This window comes from Sus scrofa, chromosome 2 (assembly GCF_000003025.6).
Source record: "Sus scrofa isolate TJ Tabasco breed Duroc chromosome 2, Sscrofa11.1, whole genome shotgun sequence".
NCBI classification, from domain to species: Eukaryota; Metazoa; Chordata; class Mammalia; order Artiodactyla; family Suidae; genus Sus; species Sus scrofa.
The window spans coordinates 106714022-106735884 of NC_010444.4; the positions used below are offsets into that span (position 1 = coordinate 106714022).

Genomic DNA, 21863 nt, shown 5'->3' on the forward strand with positions numbered 1-21863 from the left:
TTATTAGCTCTTTTTCTTCCCCCAATGACATCTAAAAGATAAAATAATGTCATTTTGCAAGAATAAAAGCAATTGGGATATAACTAATATAGCCTTCTAAGGGTAACATTTTACACAAGGTTTTCTTAATCAGTTGATACTCTTTTAGTATTACATAGCTTCAGATTTTATTATTTCAATGTTCTGTGACCAGTCAACCAGAACGATTCTTAAAGAAAAATGCCAAAGCTGGTAGGTTCCAAGAAAAATGTACAGTTAAGCTATGAGGGAAATTTGTTTCTGATTCACCTAATACAGCATTAGGCTCTGTTAAGCGAAGTAGTGCTGTCTTGGTTATTGATGACCATCTGGATGCTTCCCTACTTTAGAAGAACTGGGTAAGTAGATGATGAAGTCATTTTCTAAGACTTGGCCCATTGCCCTGCATTCTCTTCATTCTGACCACGCAGACAGTGGGCGCATGTGAGCAAGAAAGGACGTGTGATGCTGACATGAAAAATGGAGTTAATGATCCAGGAAGATGCATAATACAAACACAACCATTTCAGCAAAGCAGAGTTTGCATCTTTTGTTCCATAAACAATGAGCATCCACTCCAGAAATTAGCCAGCTTTTACAATTTTAATTTAATTTGAAATGTTAAGTGGATTGTAGGTATCTATTTTGCGTTGAAAGCTGGAAGGAGAGTACATCAGCAACAAAACTTCTGGGAAAGGGAGTTTTTCTGCATCTAGAAAATTCTCACACATGTATGACTTTAGTACTTTTAGCTATGGTCTAAATCATTCCTTTACATAATCCCATAATTAAGCTAGGCTCTGCCATCATTTTCTGCACAATGATTCAGAAAATACTCAGAGGAGCCACTGATATCTTAACTACATGAATGATAGAAATACATTTTTAAAGAGAAAAGTACATAAAATAGTTATTTGGAGAATTAAATGCTTACAGATAAGGAACAAAGGAGAAATACCCTATCTTTCCCTTGGCTAGGATTATTTCCAGAATTTTGGGGAATTATTATATCCGAAGTCACATTTTCATTTTCTGAATGAAGCTATTTCTTTATGGATATACAAGTAGATTAGAGAATGACCCTTTTTGCTCAGGAAATGACCCTTAAACTATGGCTTCCTCCAGACATCCATGACTTCGAGGTGAAAAACAGCCACCTGTCCAGATAGGTTAGTCCAGATTAGTTCCCCTCAAAGAAATATTTTGTTTGACTGTAAACAAATTATTTAAAGACAAGCTTCTAAGCCAGTGATAATCAGAAATTTGATTAAACAAAATGAAACAACTCTCTATCATTTTGTCCTCATCATGCTGGAGAGTGGTTTCTATTTTACACAGCCTAAGGTGAATGAGGTGATATACTTTCATGGGATCACATGCAAGTTTATGCCACAGGGGCAAGTGCCTACAAAGATGAAGAACTGCCCTCACTATGTGATGCTAAAATGTAACTGCCATTCCCTATCTGCAAATCCACTGTCTCCACATGGTGCCTGTTCTCAGAGAAAGGTTACTAAAGCTTAGAGCATAACTGTTGGTAATAGAGCTGTCCTGGAATAAACTGAAAAGCTTTTTACCCTCCTCACTGGCAAGCATATCACATTTTCTTAGTCTAGGAATGACTATCTTTCAACCACAGTTGAACCACTATCTATGGATTTATGAATGTTATGAATCATGTTCATAGTTTAAGAATCTCTGTATTTAGTCCAAAGGCTATTTTTTAAATATTTAGAATAAATTACTGATAGAGAACTATAAATGTTCAAGTTATTGAACATTTTTTTCTGAAAGGTTATTTAATTTTATTTTTGAAAGAAAGAAACATTAAAAAATAATAGTGTCTGATAAAGAGAAATTTTCCATGGAGGGTTTAGGGGCTTCTAGTGTGGAACACATGTATTGAAGCATAGGAGTGAATGGAGAAAGAATGACCAAAATGAGGGAGTAGAATGACTTAGGCTAATCTCTTCTCATGAGCACACCAAAATCACAATTAACAGAAGAATAACCACTGAGGAAAAAAAGGTGGGGGGGCATCTACCAGAAAAGAACTTATACAACAAGGGACATAAAGAAGGAACCACAACAAAAATGGTAGGAGGGGCACATTTGTGATTTAACTAAATCCAATAGCCCCCTTGTGGGCAATCCACAAGTTGGAGATTATATTACAGAGGTTCTCCCACAGGAGTGGAAGTTCTGAGCCCCATATCAGGCCCCCCAGCCTATGAATCTGGTACCCTGAAAAGGAGCCCTCAGAGAATTTGGCTTTGAAGTCCAGTAGGGCTTGACTGTAGGAGCTCCACAACATTGGGAGAAACAGAGACTTCACTTTTGAAGAACACACAAAATGCCATATGTGCCAGGACAGAGGGCAAAAGCAGTACTTTGATAGGAACCTGGGCTTAGAGGGTCTCCTGGGGAGGCAAGGGTCAGCCATGACTCACCCTGGGAACACAGGCATTGGTGGTCAACAATTCAAGTAGCATGTATCTGCATGAGGTCTCCTGGAGGCTGACACTGGTACCAACACCTGACCCCACCAACAGCCATTGGGCTCCAGTGTTGGGAGGCCTCAGGGCAAACAATAAATTAGTTGGGGATACAGCCCCCCTCATGAGCAAAGAGGCACCCTAAAGACTTTCTGAGCCCACAGCTGCCTCTAAACAGGGCTCTGCTCACCAGAGAGCAAAATAAAAAAAACAGCCCTACCCACCAGTGGGTAGGTAGTGGCTCCTCCCACCATGAAGACTGCAGAAGTCCCTAGACCAGACCCATCCACCAGAGGGTAGACAATAGGAGTGAGAAAACTACAGTCCTGCAGCCTAAAGATGGAGTCTGAAAACACAGGTCACACACTACCCTGGGACTAGCTTGTCTCTGGCCCTTAGGAGATAAGAGGGGAAGATACTGCTGGGATGCATAGGATATTTATAGAGGGCCAATTCTCCAAAGTCCAGAAACATAACTAACCTATCGCATACATAAAAATATAAGTAGTAGCGTTCCCACTGTGGTACAATAGGTTAAGAAGTCCTCTGCAATGGCCTGGGTAATTGTGGAGGTGCAGATTTGATGCTTGGCCCAATGCAGAGGGTTAAAGGATTCAGTATTGCCACAGCTGTGGCTTAGGTTGCAGCTGTGGCTCAGATTCAGTCTTGGCCCAAGAACTTCCATATACAATGAGTGTGGCCATAAAAGTTAAAAAAAAAAAAAAAAAAAAAAAAAGGACAGGTAGCAATTTAAACAAAATGAAATGACATGGGACTATGTTTCAGACAAAAGAACAAGATAAAAACCCAAAAGAAGAATTCGGGACATGGTGGTATACTAGGCAATCTAACTAAAAAAGAGTTCCAAGTAATGACTCTAAAGATGATCAAAGGAGAATGGATATACAGAGTGAGAAATTAGAAGTTTTAACAAAGAATTAGAAAATATAAAGAACAACCAAACAAAATTGAAGAATACAATAATTGAAATAAAAAATACATTAGAAGAAAATAAATAGTAGATGAAATGAGGCAGAACAGATCAGTGAGCTGACAGAGTAATAGAAATCACCACCAAAGGAAAAAGAAAATCAAAAAAAGTTTAATAGATCTTTTGGGGAACATAAAGTATGTTAACATGTTAACATTCATATTATAGGGGTCCTAGACTGAGAAGAGAGAAAGGGCCTGAGAAAATATTTAAAGAGAAAGTAGCTGAAAACTTTCCTAACCTGGGCAAAGAAATTATCACCCAAGTCTAAGAAGCACATAGAGTCTCATACAGGATGAACCCAGAGGAATACAGCAAGACACATTATAATTGAAATAACAAAAAAATAAACATAAAGAGAGAATATTGATGCAACAAGGGAAAAGCAACATATAAGAAACAAAGGAACTCCCATGAGCATTTCTGATGATTTTTTAACAGAAAATCTACAGGACAGAAGGGAGTGGAATGATGTACTTAGAGTGATGAAAGATAAAAACCTAAAACGAATAATGCCCTACCCAGCAAGACTCTTGTTAAGATTTGATGGGGAAATCAAAAGCTCCACAGACAAGCAGAAGCTAAAAAAAAATCTAGTGCCTCCCAAAAAGCTTCACAATAAATACCAAAGGAACTTCTCTGGGAAGAAAAGAAAAAGACAAAATTAGAAACAAAAATTTATGAAATGTAAAATCTCACTGGTAAAGCTAAACATACAATAAAAGTAGGAAATCATCCACACTTAAAGCTAGCTGGGAGGATAAAAGATCAAAGCAGTAAAATCATCTGTAGTCACAGTAAGTAGTTAAGGAATACACAAAACTGTTAAATGTAAGCTATAATATTAAAAACAGTAACCATGAAGTGAGAAGATTTCAGAGTCAGAGTATCTAAAATATATTTAAAATTAAGTCATCAGCAACTCAGAATAAGCACACGTGTGTGCACACACACACATATATAACAAGCATGTATATTATATATTCTACATAAACTTTATGGTAACCATGGAACACTGAAAAAAATGAATCCAAACATAAACTAATAACCAAATCACAAGAGAAGAGAATAAATAATGGGGGAGAAAGGACCTACAAGAACAAATCTAAAACAATTAATAATTTGGCAATGGGAATATACATATTGATAATTACCTTAGTTGTAAAGAGACTAAATGCTCTAACCAAAAATCACAGATTGACTGAATGGGTACAAAAAAAAAAAAGGACCTGTATACACATTGCGTAGAAGAGATTCAATTCAGATCTACAGATACATAGAGACTGAAAGTGAGATGATAGAAAAAGTTATTCCGTGCAAATGGAAATCAAAAGAAAGCTGGAGTAGCAATACTTAGACAAAGTAGACTTTAAAATAAAGGTTGTTACAAGAGACAAAGAAGAATACTACATAATGATCGAAGGGTCAATCCAAGAAGATGTAACAATTGCAAATATATATGCACCCAACATATGAGAACCTCAATATATAAGACAAATTTTTAGCAAACATAAAATGAGAAATTGACAATAACAAAATAATAGTGGTAGATTTTAAAACCCCACCTACATCAATGAACAGATCATCCAGATAGAAAATCAGTAAGCAAAGACGGGCCTCAAAAGACAAATTAACCCAATAGACTTGATAGTTACAGAACATTCTATTTGAAAGCAACTAAACATACATTCTTTTCAAGTGCACATGGAACATTCTCCAGGATAGATCTTATCTTGGGCCACAAATCAAGCCTTAGTAAATTTAAGAAAACTGAAATCATATCAAGCATCTTTTCTGATGCAATGCTATGAGGCTATAAATCAACTACAAGAAAATAATGATAAAAAATACAAACACATGGAAGCTAAACAATATGTTACAAAACAACCAATAGATCACTGAAGAAATAAAAGATGATATCAAACAACACCTAGAGATAAATGAAAATGAAAACATGATGATTAAAACCTATGGTACACAGCATAATCAGTTATAAGAGGGAAGTTTATAGCAATACAATCTTATCTCATAAAATAAGAAAAATCTAAAACAACCTAAATTTACAACTAAAGCAACTAGAGAAAGAACAAACAAAACCCAAAGTTAGCAGAAGGAAAGAAATTATAAATATCAGAGCAGAAATAAATGAGATAGAGACAAAGAAAATGATAGAGGAAGTTCCCATTGTGGCTTAGTGGTTAATAAGCCTGACTAGTATCCATGAGGATGCAGATTCAATCCCTGGCCTCTCCCAGTGGGTTAAAGGATCTAGCATTGCTATGATCTGTTGTGTAGGTTTCAGATGTGGCTCAGATCCCGAGTGGCTTTGGCTGTGGCTGTGGCCGTGGCCAGCAGCTGTAGCTCCTATTTGACCCCTGGCCAGGAAATTTCCATATGCTGCAGGTGTGGCCCTAAAAAGCAAGAAAAAAGAAAAGAAAACAATATAAAAGATTAATAAAACTAAAAGTTGGTTCTTTGGAAAGACAGCAAAATTGATAAACCTTTAGCCACACTCATCAAGAAAAAAGGGCGATGACTCAAATCTATAAAACTAGAAATGAAAAAGGAGAAATTAATGGGACAGCACAAATACAAAGAATCATTAGAGACTACTACAAGCAACTGTATGTTGGTAAAATGAACAACCTAGAAAAAAATGGACAGATTCTTACAAAGTTACAACCTTCCAAGACTGAACCAGAAAGAAATAGAAAATATGAATAGACCAATCACAGGTACTGAAATTGAATCAGTAATTTAAAAACTCTCAACAAAGTCCAGACAGTTTCAAAAGTGAATTCTGCTCAACCTTTAGAGAAGAATTAACTCTTACCTTCTGTAAGTATTCCCAAAAATTTCAGAGGAAGGAACACTTCTGAACTCATTCTATGAGGCCACCATCACTCTGATACCAAAATCAAAGATATCACACACACACACAAAGAAAATCACAAGCCAATATTCCTGATGAACAATAGATACAAAAATCCTGAATAAAATACTAGCAAATTGACTTCAACTATGCATTAAGAGGTTCATAATCATAAAGAAGTAGAATTTAGTCCCAGGGATGCAAGCATTTTTCAATATCTTCAAATCAAACAATATGATACACCATATTAACAAATTGAAGAATAAAAGCCATATGATCATCTTAAGAGATACATAAAAAGCTTTTGATAAAATTCAACATCAATTTATGAAAAAAACTCTTCAAAAAAGTAGGCATAGAGGGAACATACCTCAACATAATAAAGGCCATATATGACAAACCCACAGGTGACATCATATTCAACAGTGAAAAGCTAAAAGCATTTCCTCTAAAATCAAGAACATGACAAGGACACCCACTCTCACCAATTTTATTCAACATAGTTTTGGAAGTTCTAGGCAGAGGACTCAAATGAAAAAAAAAGAAATAAAAGGACCAAATTGGAAAAGATGTAAAGTTATCTCTGTTTGCAGATGACATGATATTATATATAGAAATTCCTAAAGATGCTACCAGAAACCTCCTAGAGTTCATCATTGAATTTTAGTTACAATATTATACAAAATTAATACACAAAAATCTCTCGCATTTCTATACACTAGCAATGAAAGACCAGCAAGAGAAATTAAAGAAAAAAATCCCATTTACCATCACATCAAAAAGAATAAAATACCTAGGAATAAACCTGCCTAAGGAGGCAAACGACCTGTACTCCCCAAACTAGAAGAAACTGGATGAAAGAAATTGAAGATGACACAAATGGAAAACTGTTCTGTATTTTCGGCCTGGAAGAATCAATATTGTTAAGATGACCATAATGTGAGAAAAAAGAATATATACATGTATGTGTAACTGGGTCACCATGCTGTACAGTAGAAAATTGACAGAACACTGTAAACCAGCTATAATGGAAAAAATAAAAATCATTATATATTTATATACTAAAAAAAGACCATAGGGCCTAAGGCAATCTAAAGGTTCAATACAATCACAATCAAATTACCAATGGTGTTTTTCACAGAACCAGAACAAATAATCTTAAAATTTGTTTGGCTACACAAAAGACCCCAAAGAGCAAAAACAAAATGAGGAAGAAGAATGGAGCTGGAGGAATAATTCTCCCTACCTTAGACTGTACCATAAACCCATTTTGCTGATTTTACCCTCAATTTTTCTTACATAAGAATTTCCTGATCATGTCTAGATTGTACTTTTCCGTAATACCATCTTCTTCATGTTCACTACATTTCCACCAGCCCTGCATTTCCTTGAGGACTCTAGAACCTGGATCACCATCTTCCTTTCCACCTCAATTTCTAACATTATGATAGACAAATTAAATAACCATGTGAAAGATCCAGTCAAATTCTAGCTTTACTATATTTTAATCTCATCCTCAGTGATATCATCACCCTTCCACAAGTTTTTTAAGGTCAAACTTATCAACTTCATCTTTTTCTTAATCAGACTTAATTGTTACACCCATCTTAGATTCTGTCAAGAAAGCCAGATCTTGTATCTCTCTACTCTGTCTGTCCAGGCTTTTCCGCAGCATGGATGATCTAAGTTCAGGTTTCAGATCTTCTGATGAGCTTCTATCATCATAATTATTCCTAGTATTATGTCTATAGATTTATATTCATTTCTTTCTTTTTATTAAACTTTTTTTTTTTTTGGCTTTTTGCCTTTTCTAGGGCTGCTCCCATGGCATATGGAGATTCCCAGGCTAAGGGTCTAATTGGAGCTGTAGCCCCTGGCCTAAGCCAGAGCCACAGCAACGTGGGATCCGAGCTGCATCTGCAACCTACACCACAACTCACGGCAATGCTGGATCCTTAACCCACTAAACAAGGCCAGGGATCGAACCCACAACCTCCTGGTTCCTAGTCGGATTTGTTAACCACTGTGCCACAACGGTAACTCCTATATTCATTTCTAATATGTTGACCTCTCATTTCCCAATGTGTTTAATTCTTTTACCCTATTTCTTTCATCATACCACTTGGAAAACCTTAATCTAGGATCAGTCCCAATTATGCATTCTTTCTTTACAAAGAGACTATTTAAAGCTGCTGAAGGAATTACACTATCGAGTAAATGAGTATCAATATAAATTATGATTTCTACGTTACCAGGATCTAGTGATGCTGAGAAAATCTTGCTAGCTCTCTCTGACATTGGCTTCAGCATATGTTTTACTACTCTTCTCCATTTCATGAACCACAATCCTACTATCCCTGAGTACCATGTTATCTCCATTTATGTGAATTTGTGTGTATTTAAGTGCTAGCGTTAGAGTTCATATACGTGTTGTATATGTTTGTGCACATGTGTGTGTGTGGGTTTCTATGTGTGTAGTTCACTTTGCATGTTTGTGAGCTTATTTCTCTGTGAGTATTGCTATGATATGATCTTAAACTTTCGAGAGAAATAGAAGCTATCAATTTACTGCCATCAAGCTTATAAAACTTGTAGTTCCATATTCTTTCTTTTTTTCATCTTATCACACTAAGAGAGTTCATCCTACTGCTAAGATGAATCCCTCCATTTGAGCACAGAATCTCATTACTTTCCCTCAGGAATCCTAACACAAAACTCCTAAGGAATTCTGTTTCTTTAGATAATTAACAGGTATTCTGCAAGAAAAAAATGCTCTTTGATCAAATTAGTTTGGGGAAATTCTGGGGTACATAAAATCAAATAGGTTTACCACAAAATTCATAATGGCTTTATTAAAATAATATTATATATAATGACTATTTCAAAGAGGAACTGATTAGGTAGAATTACCCAGACTTAAAATGTGAATCCAAGAACATTATCACAAGAGTATTTTCACCCCAGCCCTTCTCTTCAGCTTCTCACTTCTACCAACATGGTCACACACCCTAATCTTTTTAACCCCAAATAACAAATGATGTGCCAACTTTTCTTCTCTCTCAGCAATCGTCTCTCTTTCCACTAACAAATTCCACAAAAGAGTTGAGACTTTGTTACATGAACCTTCCTCAGTCTGCCTTTATATCCATTGTTTTCATCCCTGTGGTCTCTGCAATTTCATGGTTACTCTCTTCTTGTTGCTGATTGTAATGGGCAATTTCAAATCCATTATTTACTTGACCTCCCAGTAGCTTATGATCACATTGGATGCTCCCAGGTTTTTAAAACCCTCCTTTCTCTTGAATTTGTTGCCTGCCCTCAACAGTACTCAACAACCTTTAGCAGTTCTTCTTTATATTTTTATACCTGTGTGAGAGTGTTTTCTTGGGGTTTGTAGATGACCACTCCTCCATTTAGATGCTTTCTCTTCTACATCACTTATCATTTCCCAAGCCTTTACCTAGTTTCACATGTATTGATTTCCTAATCTGTATTTTCAACAAGATCCTGCTGAGCCCTAGATCCATATATTAGTTATCTATTAACTACTCCCACCTGAATGATTCTTAGACATCTAATGCTTAGCAACATCAAAATTTACATCTTGCTTCACATCAGTTTTCCTTCTAGTTTCCCTATGACAAAGTTACTAGTCCTCAAGTCAGCCACTAGGGTATTCTCGATTTCTCTGTCTCCCTTCTGTCTTTACCATGCTCAATCCATTTCAAATTCCTATTTAATCTACCTCTAATTTATTCCTCAAATTCATTATGTCTCCAGATTTCTCCTGCTAATGCCCTAGTTCAAACCATTACTGCTATTAGCTAGATTCCAGCACATTCTCAATTTGGCTTATCCTCCTTTAGTTTGGCCCTCTCTGCTTTAGTTTTAACTTCATTATTCTAATTAAAACCCTTAAATGACTTCCCATTGTCAATGAAAAATAATGGTCATAAATCCTGGAAATTAACTATTCTTATCATTAACATGTGTGAAGTCTACTGGATACCAAAAATTGTCTGATTAGAGAAAATTTCAGATGCTCATTATTTTCATCATAAAGAATAAAAAAAATGCAACACATAGTTCCATTGTTTTAAATGTTTTAAAATTAAATAGGTATTGTTTAGCCAGGATACAGTACCAGGGCAAAGATGGTGCTATAATAATATTCCTCTATAATGGGAGTGGAGAATATGAATCCTGGTTGTCATGGAGAATCACTTTATAGAGAAGATGGCTCTACTCCTTCCCTTGAACAGGCAACTGGAATACATAGATATTACTATATTTTTATCCTAAGGACTCACAGTAGATTAATGGAAAAAACAGAATTTCTGAAGTGTCTGACTACCCATTTGCCTGCACTGGCAGCCATGGCCACAGAATGGACCCATAGTGAAAGATATATGGAAACTAATTGGTTGAAAACAGCAAGTTACGTACTGAACAAATGGAAGCTTGAACCCTTGCTCATTATACTTTTAGCAATAACTTTATTGATTAACATGGTTTCAGCTGGCAAAAATTTTTGAACTGTCAATGGTGAAGCAGTAGTCACATAGCAATCTACTCAGTATTATGATATGGATCACAATTAACATATTTCCCTATAGGTGGACTCACTAATTTTAAGTGAAGGTTTTAAATCTCTGGCTGAACTCGTAGTCAAGGTAGCTAAGATTCACTTTCAGCATCAGTGGTCTCATTCACAGTAACCTGAAAAATTATGATTTTTTTTTTCATTCTCTTATCAGAAAGAGTTCCAGAAGTTGTAAAAGAAGAACCTATATGCTAAGTTCTTCCTAACTGAGCCTTGCCTGCTCTATTATGCTTCTCTGATATTCTCCCCCGAACAGGCAATTATGCCTCCATGTCTTATTTTCATTTTTTTCCTTTAATCACAGAACTGAGCTGTTTTGCATATCTTATTTCTTCATTGGAATATGATTTTCTTGAGGAAATGTATTCATCACAAGAAGATATGTGATATATTTTTAACATTTCTCCAGAATCTAGTGAAAAAAATGACAATAAGCACCCATAATGCTTTTGAATTTAATAATTATGCAGAAGTGTTGCATAATCCTTACTATCATCTCTAATATTAATGTTCTTATTTGATAACAATGTCTTCTTTGATTATTTTCTTTTTAAAAGTTGAAACTTTTTGGAGTTTACCAAATTGGTTGAAATTGTGATTCTTTTTTTTTTCCTGGAGTTGAAAGTAATACATAGTCTTCATTCATTCAAAACCCCACATACATTTAAATAGTGCTTATAATATATCAGGCATTGTTCTAGATACAGAGAATCCAGTTGTGAGTATGAATTAAAAATTCTTACACTAGGAGTTCCTGTCTTGGCACACTGGAAATGAATCCAACTAGGGACCATGACGTTGAGGGTTAGATCCCTGGCCTCGCTCAGTGGGTTAAGGATCCGGCATTGCCGTGAGCTGTGGTGTAGGTTGCAGACGCGGCTCAGATCCCATGTTGCTGTGGCTCTGGCGTAGGCCAGTGGCTACAATTCCGATTAGACCCCTAGCCTGGGAATCTCCATGTGCTGCAGGTACGGCCCTAAAAAGACAAAAAAAAAAAAAAAAAGAAAGAAAGAAAAATTCTAACTCATGCAACTTACTTGCTGGTGAAAAATAACTAATGAACAAACACAAATTTAAATATATAAGGTCAGATGATGAGTAGTAAGAAGAAAAACAAACTAGGTAATGTGCTAAATAAAGGTTGCCATTTTACATTAGGATGATGATGAAAAAAGTTCCCTGATGAGGTAAAGAGGCTATTAATGAAGTTGTTCAGGAACAGCTGAATACATAGAAAAGTTGGAGGTGTGAGCTGACATAAATATACTAAGAGAAATGTCCTTGATAGCAACTTTATTTTTGCAAACTCTTAGAACACTAGTGGTCAAACAGAAACAACCCTTTCTCCCTAAAAAACAGACATTATGACCAACATTATATTAAAATTTTAGACTTTTATAGGAATAGGTCTATGATTAAGTGTGATTGTTCACACAGCCTTTCAATAGTCTCTGGTTTGCAGCATTTAGCTACAGAAAAAAAAAATGCCATTTCTTCAGATATTATTTCCATTTCAAGAGTCCTCTCTCCTACCACCACCACAAAAACTGCGTATGATTTGCTATGATCAGTTAGAGTTCTCATTAAAAAGAAATTCTGGAGTTGCATGATGGTGTAGTGGTAACGAACCCGACTAGTATTCATGAGGATGCAGGTTCATTCCCTAGCCTTGCTCAGTGGGATAGGAATCTGGTGTTACTTCAAGCTACGGTGTAGGTCGCAGATGTGTCTCAGATCTTGCATGGCTGCGACTGTGGCTTACGCTGGTGGCTACAGCTCCAATTCGATCCCCAGCTCTAGCCTGGAACTTCCATATGCTGTGGGCGTGGCCCTAAAAAAAGACCACAAAAAAATGTGTGTGTGTGTGTGTACATACACACACATATACACATTTCTATCTTCTAAAATGTCAACATATGTTTGAATGTCTGATGCACCAGAAGAGGTACATATTCATTCATAGGCAGACACTAAGTTACTTTTTAGTAATTGTATGAAACAGCATGGGTGCCCTTGAACAAAATGACAAAGCAGCAAACCAGTAAAGAAACTCTAATGCAGAGGGGAAAATAGTACACACTGTTTGGCTTTTCTTTAATACAGACCATAATATGGCTTTAGAGAGGCTCATTAATAAAATACTTTTGCAGGCAAGTTAGAAAAGCGATTTTCTGTAAATCATTGGAAAAATAAAAAATGAATTCTATAACTATAGTTTCCTTCCATGCATTATATTACCTATATGCCTAGGGAAGAAAGAACTGATTAGGGCTCCTCTAAATGGGTCATTAGTTAAGCAGAAGACATGTGACTAGGAAAGTCATTTACTATTTTTTTCTAGTAGAATGTTTCCTTAATGCATGGTACAACCTAGCCAACACAATGGGAGCATTTTTGACTATCATTTTATAAAAAAGGCAGGAGGGGGAGGGAAAGCAAGGCTTTAAGAGCTGTCATTTACAAAAAATTTAAACCCACAGTTATTCAGAAATAACAGAATTACCATAATTATTAAATAGAAAAATAAATCCATTAGCTAACAGAGAGATGGCTAATTCCAAACTGACTGTTTCACAACATAATTTACCTTAAATCAGGAAAGAACAAAAACAATTTTGTTAGATGAACTGTCCTTTCTTGTGGGTCTATTTTTTTAATTGCTTCTGTTGTAACAGATAAATCGGGTCAAATAAAAAAAGATGGATTAGAACTCATAACTATAAAACAATAATAAATGTTTAAAACTGAAAATCAATCATATTACATACATTAAAGTTCAATGCATGCCTCATATGGAAAAAAAATGTTTACTAGGTTACTCAGGCTTTTTTTTTTTTTTTTTAACTTTCAGGTAAAAATACTTTTACTATGGTGCTAGTCAAATTCAGTTCAAGCCAGAGCAATAAGCCTGTACTAAGCACTCTTTACAAAGTGCAGTGCTAGATAAAATGTGGGGATATGAAGGCACTAAGACATGACAGTTGGCCTCTGAGGGATCACAGTCTAATGTGGGAGAAAGAAGTTTAAAGCAATTAACCATAAAGTAAGACATAATGCATTAAGTGCTGTAATAGAGATACTACGTGACAGGAGAGCAAAGGAAGAATTACTTCTGACTAGGGAAGGAAAAGGATTCTTGAAAGTGATTTGGGGATTGATTCTTTTTTAAAAAATTCTAATTTTGATAGGTAAAGGAAGGACGAAAACTTGAAGACAGAAAGGAGTTAACATGTCCATCTTGAGGACAGAGAACTCTGGAGGTTAGACTATTGAGAAAGAGCAAGGATGTATATAGGAGATGAGGCTGGAATGTGAGGCTGAAGTGAGTGAGACCATGGGGGACTTCAGATAGAAGCTTAAGGAATCTGGACCCTATCCTCTAAGAGAAATTCACAAAATGTTTCTAAGCCAGGTAGTGGCACCATCTGACCTGTGTTTGGGAAAGTGAGTTTGGTGGCAAAGGAAGTAATAGATTGTAGAGACAAGAAATTCAAGTAAGGTATCATTTCACAATTTGACACTAAAGCAAGAGAAAGTTAGAGATAAACCACAGCTGTAGCAAACCAAATATAGGGTAAGGGATAAATTGAGGGAAAGAAACAGCAGGATCTGATTTGGTGGAATGTAGGATGAGGGAGAAACCGGGGTCAAAATGACTTTTAGAAGTTCCCATAGTGGTGCAGCAGAAACAAATCCAACTAGGAACCATGAGGTTTCGGGTTCGATCCCTGGCCTTGCTCAGTGGGTTAAGGATTCGGCGTTGCTATGAGATGTGGTGTAGGTCGCAAATGCAGCCTGGATCATGCTTTGCTGTGGCTGTGTCATAGGCTTGCAGCTGTAGTTCTGATTTGACCCCTAGCCTGGGAACCTCCATATGCCTCAGGTGTGGCCCTAAAAAGCAAAATAAAAAAAAATTTCTTAAATGACTTTGGACTCTGATGCATTTTACAAGGTGTAAGCTGAGAAGGTTTCAGAAAGTCAAGATAAAAATATTATTTGGTATAAAAATATTGAAAGTCTTGCTAAAATTTGAGATGCTCGTGATTTGAGGTCATAAAATCATCTAATCCAGTGGTTCTTGACTCCAGTTGATCCACTGAATCAGAAGAGGACCAGTATTTTTAAAATCTTACTATTTGTCCTCCACTGCAGGGGACTGGATTCAAGAAATCTGACAAGGCATTCTTTTATTATTTTTTTAAATTTCCCCAAGTGATATGAATACACACCCAGGTTTAAAACCTCTAAAATAATCTCTATCCTTTCATTTAAAGATTATCTTGATATTCAATGGGATTTCAATCCTTTTGAAAGGTTTCCATTTCTTGGCAGATAATGCTCCTAGGTCTTCTCCCTGTGTATCTGACTACCTTCCCTCTCTCCATCTGCTCTCTTCATACATTTGTCCAATGAATCCAACCAGTAATGTGCCAGGTATTGTTTAAGAAACTGGGAATACAAGGAGGACTAAAATGTTGCTGCTGCTTGTATTAAATGCCTTTTCAATGATCACATTTCATGGATTTAGTCACACATACTTACGCTTAACTCAAATTTTATCCCTAGGCCAGATCTCTCCTACTTCTCAGTACTACTGTAATAGAGGAGAACAAATCTGACTCTGTATCAGATGTTTCTTTTACTTTAATCTTTGTATTCTATTGCTTTGGGTACCAATTAATCACTAAAAGGATGTTGCCTACAGTTTAAAGTAAACGTAATGACCCATTTTCAAGAACCCTGCTCCTCTTTCCCCCAGTGCCTGAATGTAAAACTAAAATACCTTTTTTCAGCTCACAAGAAACATCCTGACCAGGGCCGCCTGTGAATGGTTTCAGGCAAGGAGAAATCAACACATCCCTTCCTGAAGTCTGGCCAAAACCAGGAGATATTTGCAACAATTTACGGCTTTTTTTACTTTACCTCCTCACCTCCTTCCCCTTTGTTATGTAGAAGGAACTAGCACCCAGACCCTGATAAGGCACTTCTCTAGCACATGACTCCGCCATGTTCTCTCGGACTCCTGGTTTTCTGAATAAGACCATTATTCCTCACCCCAACAACTCATCTTCTAGTTTATTGTCCTGTCATGCAAGGAGCAGAATGAGCTTGAACATTTCCACTTTGCTTTCTAGTCGTCTCATCCTGGATGCACCACTGCAACCACAAACTCAGTGTCTCTAAATTTAAATTCATTTTCCCTCCACCTCTACATCCCCAGTTTTACAAACATGCAATGAGTATCCAACATACATCTTGTACATGCAAAATCATCCATCTACTCTCTCAAATTTAATTTCTGGAGGCAGATTTGCCTGTCACCTCTGAGGTGAGACTCTCACTGCTGGGCTATACCTCACAAACCTGCAAGGCCTGTGCTTGCCCAGCTTCAAGACCAAAACGAGAGCTCAGAGTCAGTGACAGAGACATCAGTGGTTTAATGGATGGGGGAGCTTACACATCTGAAGCAAGGTGCTGGAGTGACACTCTACCTTGCGTGGCAGAAGGCTGGCCGGATGTGGCAGCAGACTTGGCTCCCGGGGGCGGGGAGATTCTCTCTTATAAGAGGAAATGAGGTCAGGTTGGCTCTTTGTTTACTCAGGGAAACCAACAGAGGCACGCCCCCTTTTTGCCCCTTCGATAAGATCACCAGCTGAGGCCTGGGGCAAGACGGTAGGAAAGTCAGGTGTGAAGGGTGTAGGTGAAACAGGCACTGGTTGAGCAGGGCTTCTACAGAGAGCAAGAGAACAGCCACCTTGACTGGCCTGACCATACACTCATCTGGGCTGTTCATGGCCCCAAGTACAACACAGGATTGCAACCGATTAAGGTCTCTTTAGATTTTCTACGGGAAGCGGGATCCTCAATTCAGGACCACTTTCATTTTTTTTCCTTCATTTCTCACTGCATCACACATACACAGAGAGCTAACTGGCAGAAATTTTCTCTAGTCTGGACAGTAGGGCATTCTCCTACCCCCTCATTTTGATTTTTCACCTCAAAGGGACAATTACTAATGTGATATTTTCCTCAAACACTACATGACTAAACTTAGCTTTGGGGATACACAAAAGTCAAAGACCAGCTATTTCTTTTTCTCAAATCCTATCCTGTGGTGATGAATATACTGCTTGGATGAAAGATTAAGGTGGAAATAATAGGAGGGAAAAATTCTACTAATAATACTGAACTCTTTCCAGCTGTATTTAATTTCTTGGTATTTTTGCTTCTCATTAATGAAATAAGGATAGTTTTACCTATCTGTCATGGTTATTATAAGGATGAAATAAGAGGAATGAATAAACAGCACTTAACTGTTACCATTCTTATTCTTTCTGATGGTCAAAGACTTCACTTTGGACATTTAGTTATTTGTTACAATAAGAATCTGGCAGATAGTAGGAAGGTTTAGTAAATATATATATATATTAGTTATGAATCAAATTGCCATGAGGATCATCATCAAAATACATCTCCTGCAAAATTACTCTCTTTGGGGCTGGGCAATAAGATGTTCCATAGCAATTCTGAAGGACTGATGAGATGTCTTGATAAATTGCTATTCTGGAGCAGAAGTAAGAGCATCACAAAACCATGAACAAACACCAACCTCTTAAATAAGCTTGCATCCAGCCCAGCTCCATGCCAAGCAAAGTACTCAGCTGTAAACTAGAGGTACTTACTTGCCTTCTAAAGTCATCAAAGAGCTTAGCCGACCAGCAAATGATAACAATAAACAGCTAACCATGCATGAAACAAGAAATCAGAATTTTCTCCTTATATGCACGCTTAAGCTAGGAGAGATGCCAGTCAATAAGCTTAAAAAAAAAAAAAAAAAAAAAAGCCAAGGCAACTGCAAGATGGCATTTGGAATCTTCATCAGGACCTAAGAAAATGTGCCTGGTGTTTTATATGATGGAGGGAAGCTATGGCTTTTGCAGGCCCTGGGAAATGAGCTTCTTCCAATAAGCAGGGCAATTGACCTAAAGCAGATTCAGCTGATAAGTGAGGGTAGCCCTGCCTTTGTTTGGCCAGGCAGAGACCTCCCTCTTGTGCTCCTGTTGGAATTTTTCATGCAAATTTGGGTTGTTTGGTTCAGCTGCTCCCCTTGGCAAAAGGGTTCTGAAGTTCTTCTCACTTTTGTCCTGAGTGCCTAACTGGGATGACAGGCTTTTTTGTAGGAGTGGTTTTAGAAGGGAGCACCTTGCTCACCTGGGGAGGGTGGGGCTTAGCTCCTCCAGATTCTACATTTCCCTCTCAGCTCGATTATTTACTGAAAGTTAAAAATGAAATCATGTGTTTTCGCCCTTGATTAGAGAGAAGATAATGTTTTGTTGGAAAAGTCAGCTGCAGAGATTCAGTCTGAATGTGGCTGCGGCTGCCGCTGAAAGGTTTTGATTTGGCTAATCACAGAGGTCTTCCTCGAATACTAACTAAGGACTCCAAGCAGAACAAATTCATTCCTGATGAAGTCTTGCAGCCAACAACGTGGAATAATTTGAATCACAGACCTGTAAAATTTGATCAGGATGGAATTAAATGACTCTCCTGAATGATTTGGCAAGTCTGTTTTCACAAAGGCAGGGTAGTCAAAGTGGGTAGCCAATGAAGGGCCGTTTTCATCTGCTGTCTTGCCCTGTGACTGGCTGCCAAGAGGAACTCTGAGGATCCTACCACGGTGAACATGTGTACTGGCCTGGGTCACACTTTAAGACACTGTGCAACACTCACACCTTCTCCTTATTACCAATTATGGCTCCAACATTTACAGAGGTGTCCAGACCTTATTAGGATTCATTTATGCAAGGACCACCTCTTGGGGGTAATAATATTTTTACATTTATTGCTATCTGCCTGAAATATAACTTCTTATTTCTCCTTTATATCTCATGCAATTTAAAGAGTACAAAGCACATGAGAGGAAATTGGAAAGTAGCATAAAAATATCATTCCCAACCTTGAACTACACTGACACCAAGGTACAAATTTTTGTTAAATGGCCTTGATGTAATACACTTAATAACTCACTTCTGCTCTCATAGTTTACTGGTCAGCCAATATCAGTTTGGCTTTCTGAGGTTGGGGTTGGGGGTGAGGGGATGGAGACAAAGAGGAGACAGAGGTCCTCAACTTCCAGACTGGTGCCTGTGAATTACACTGTAAAAAGGAAGCAGTTGGTACCACAGTGATAAAAGAATTTCTTTTGTGTCTTCAAGGATATGTTAGAAATCAGCTTTAGAACATTTTACTCCAAAAAGTTGGAATATCTGAAAAGGTAGTTCTTCTGGGTTTTGTTTTTATTTTTGTTTTTAGTGTTATGGCCTGTTACACTGCCTCTTACAAACAAGGCAGGATGAGGGAAGTTTCTGAGAATGACATATAAGGCACAGCTAACCAAATTTTAGGGGAGATGTGTAATGGTGAGGTGAGAGGGCAGGATGGCAGTTGTTTGCAAAGGAAAGGAAGATTGGGAGAAAAAAGCATACCCAAGATGGATAGTACAACAAATAATTACGGAGTTTAGAGAAATGAGCTAAATAGATGTAAGAGGACTATAAGATTAGGTGATTCAAGAAAATCCAGGATATAAATTGCTGCATTTTTGAAACAAACATACTGCATTGATTAATCTTAACATTTTCGAAGTGCTTGGTAACAAAGAAATATTATTGCTAGAACCAGGAGTCAAACACTTGGCTTTTGCAGCAATGAACAGGCTCTCACTTCAAGCTACTTCTCAGAAGTCTCACTTCTGCATGATCCCTGCAATATGAGAGAGATCTACTGGGCTAAGGTACAGGCCAAAGGATACTGAAGCCTAAAACTTTGATATTTGCATTTAAGAATGGGCATGGTTACTGTTTATAACATTCTCTAAATTCAGAGGGAATTCTTTTTAAACTAAGCATTGCTGTTCTAAAATACTGCAGAAATTCCCAGGGTGGAAGCCCATTATTTTTTCTTTAGGTAAAAGCCATTCAGAGATAAGCATGAGGATCAGGAAATTAGATCAAATCACATGACATATTTTCATCTCACATTCATACTTATGTTACTTTTTCTACAGATGTAATGGCCTAGGTAATGAATTACAGGATTTTCCCTATCATCATTCTATCCTGTAGCTTAAATTATTGTTTGAAAAAACCTGTTTGCTTATATATACATATATATCCATTTATATATATATATATATATACACACACACACATAAATATATACATTTAAATATATGTATATCTAGGTTTTATATATGTACATACAAACAAAACATGCATATTTGCATGCATGTTTATACATCTATAAACTAAGATTAACATAGAAGCTGAAAAAAGAAGCATTTATTCTGAGTCACATGGTATAAAGATATAAGAAAGTACTTTGTCTCCTTTACTGATCCTATGTCAGTATTGATTTAAGGAGAGAAGAATGCTTTAAATAAGTCTTCAAGAAATTTTTTGTATGTAGTTATACTTAACATGTCAGTTTTTCTTTGCTATAAATTATTTAACAACAAATTGTGGAATAAAGCACTGAAAATGAAAATTTAGGCAAATTGGGAAGCATTCCAAATGATATTCATGTAAAGTGATAGACCCATTTTGTCTCTGATATACTGAGTCAAATATTACAAGTTGCTTGACATCTCCTTGGCACTAGAATAGCTGGAGATGGAGATGCTAATCCTGATGTAATTCTGATAAATTCTAACATCTATAACCTATATCATGTATGTTGATATTTTCATGTGTAAACTAATGGCAAAATTATAAAGAAAATATTTTGTTTTCTGATATTCTCATGTTAAACCCAAAGATAAAAAGTGTTGATTACTAGAAAGATTTTGGATCCTTCAGAAACAGTCAGTAAATATTCTGAAGAATAGCTATAGACTATAAATTCTTGCTGCATTGGCCCCTGTCTCCATCATTGCCTTTAATCATGATAAAATCACAAATTTCATGGGCTGTCTCTTCTCTTTGGTTTCTCTTGTAACTGCTCCCAAGTCTTTTCCTTCAATTCCTGTGAAGTGTACTTAGTTTTTCTCCTACTGACTCATAACTTCTTCGTTTCCTGTTTTGGCTCGTCTTCCCCCTACATAAATGGGGACTTCTGCCAAGTTTCCATTCTCTTTCTATGCTTTCTCCCCTCAACTTTTTATATAGTTCTATGGCTTCAAATTTTACTACAAGTTGAAAATTTTTAATGCTTTTCTTTAGCCGCAATCTCTCTTATGGCTCGAGTTCTAATTTCAGCTCCCCACCCATAAATTTATGCATCCTAAGTCATATTTCTGGCATCCAGAGCTTGCTGACTATGTGGGGCTTAGGGTATAACTCTTCTTCCTTGGTGCGTTTGCTTGCATATTTTCCTCCTAAATACCGATCACCTCTCTAACTAAAACTTCTAGGCTTAGATCAATACATGCAATGTATGCACAGACTACTTAATTGCTCCAGGTTTAAGTCAAAAAGCTCTAGTAATTCAACTTATACATGAAGCTCTTCATTTACCTCTTCCAGTCTGATCCTGTCTGGTGTCCTTTGCCTCAGTGAATTGTATCACTCTCCATCTCGTTTTACAAACTATAACATGGGAAATATCTTTGACTCGCCCATATGCAATGCTGCTCATCATCACTATTGGCTTATTCAAGGCTACCATTGTCTTTCCCCAGACTACCACATAGCTTCCTAACTATTTTCTCCACATAAGCACTTCTCTACTCTTTTTTTTTTTTTTAACTGCAGTTAGAATCAAACTTCCCCCCTTAATTTATCTAAAATTTTATCCATTCTTAAAATCTCAGCTTACAGTTCACTCTTTCTTCACCTCTCCCCTGGTTTCCATTAGCCCTCAGATTGTATTTTAGTTTTTACAGTA

The 21863-nt window shown here is 36.9% G+C and overlaps 1 long non-coding RNA gene across 1 annotated transcript in view; it reads right to left on the reverse strand.

Annotated features, from left to right (window-relative positions):
* LOC110259429 overlaps positions 1 to 20095 on the reverse strand; it is a 109114-nt gene extending 89019 nt beyond the window's left edge. Inside the window, exon 1 of the long non-coding RNA XR_002341835.1 lies at positions 16472 to 20095. This is a non-coding gene — a long non-coding RNA (uncharacterized LOC110259429). The remainder of the gene's footprint in view (positions 1 to 16471) is intronic.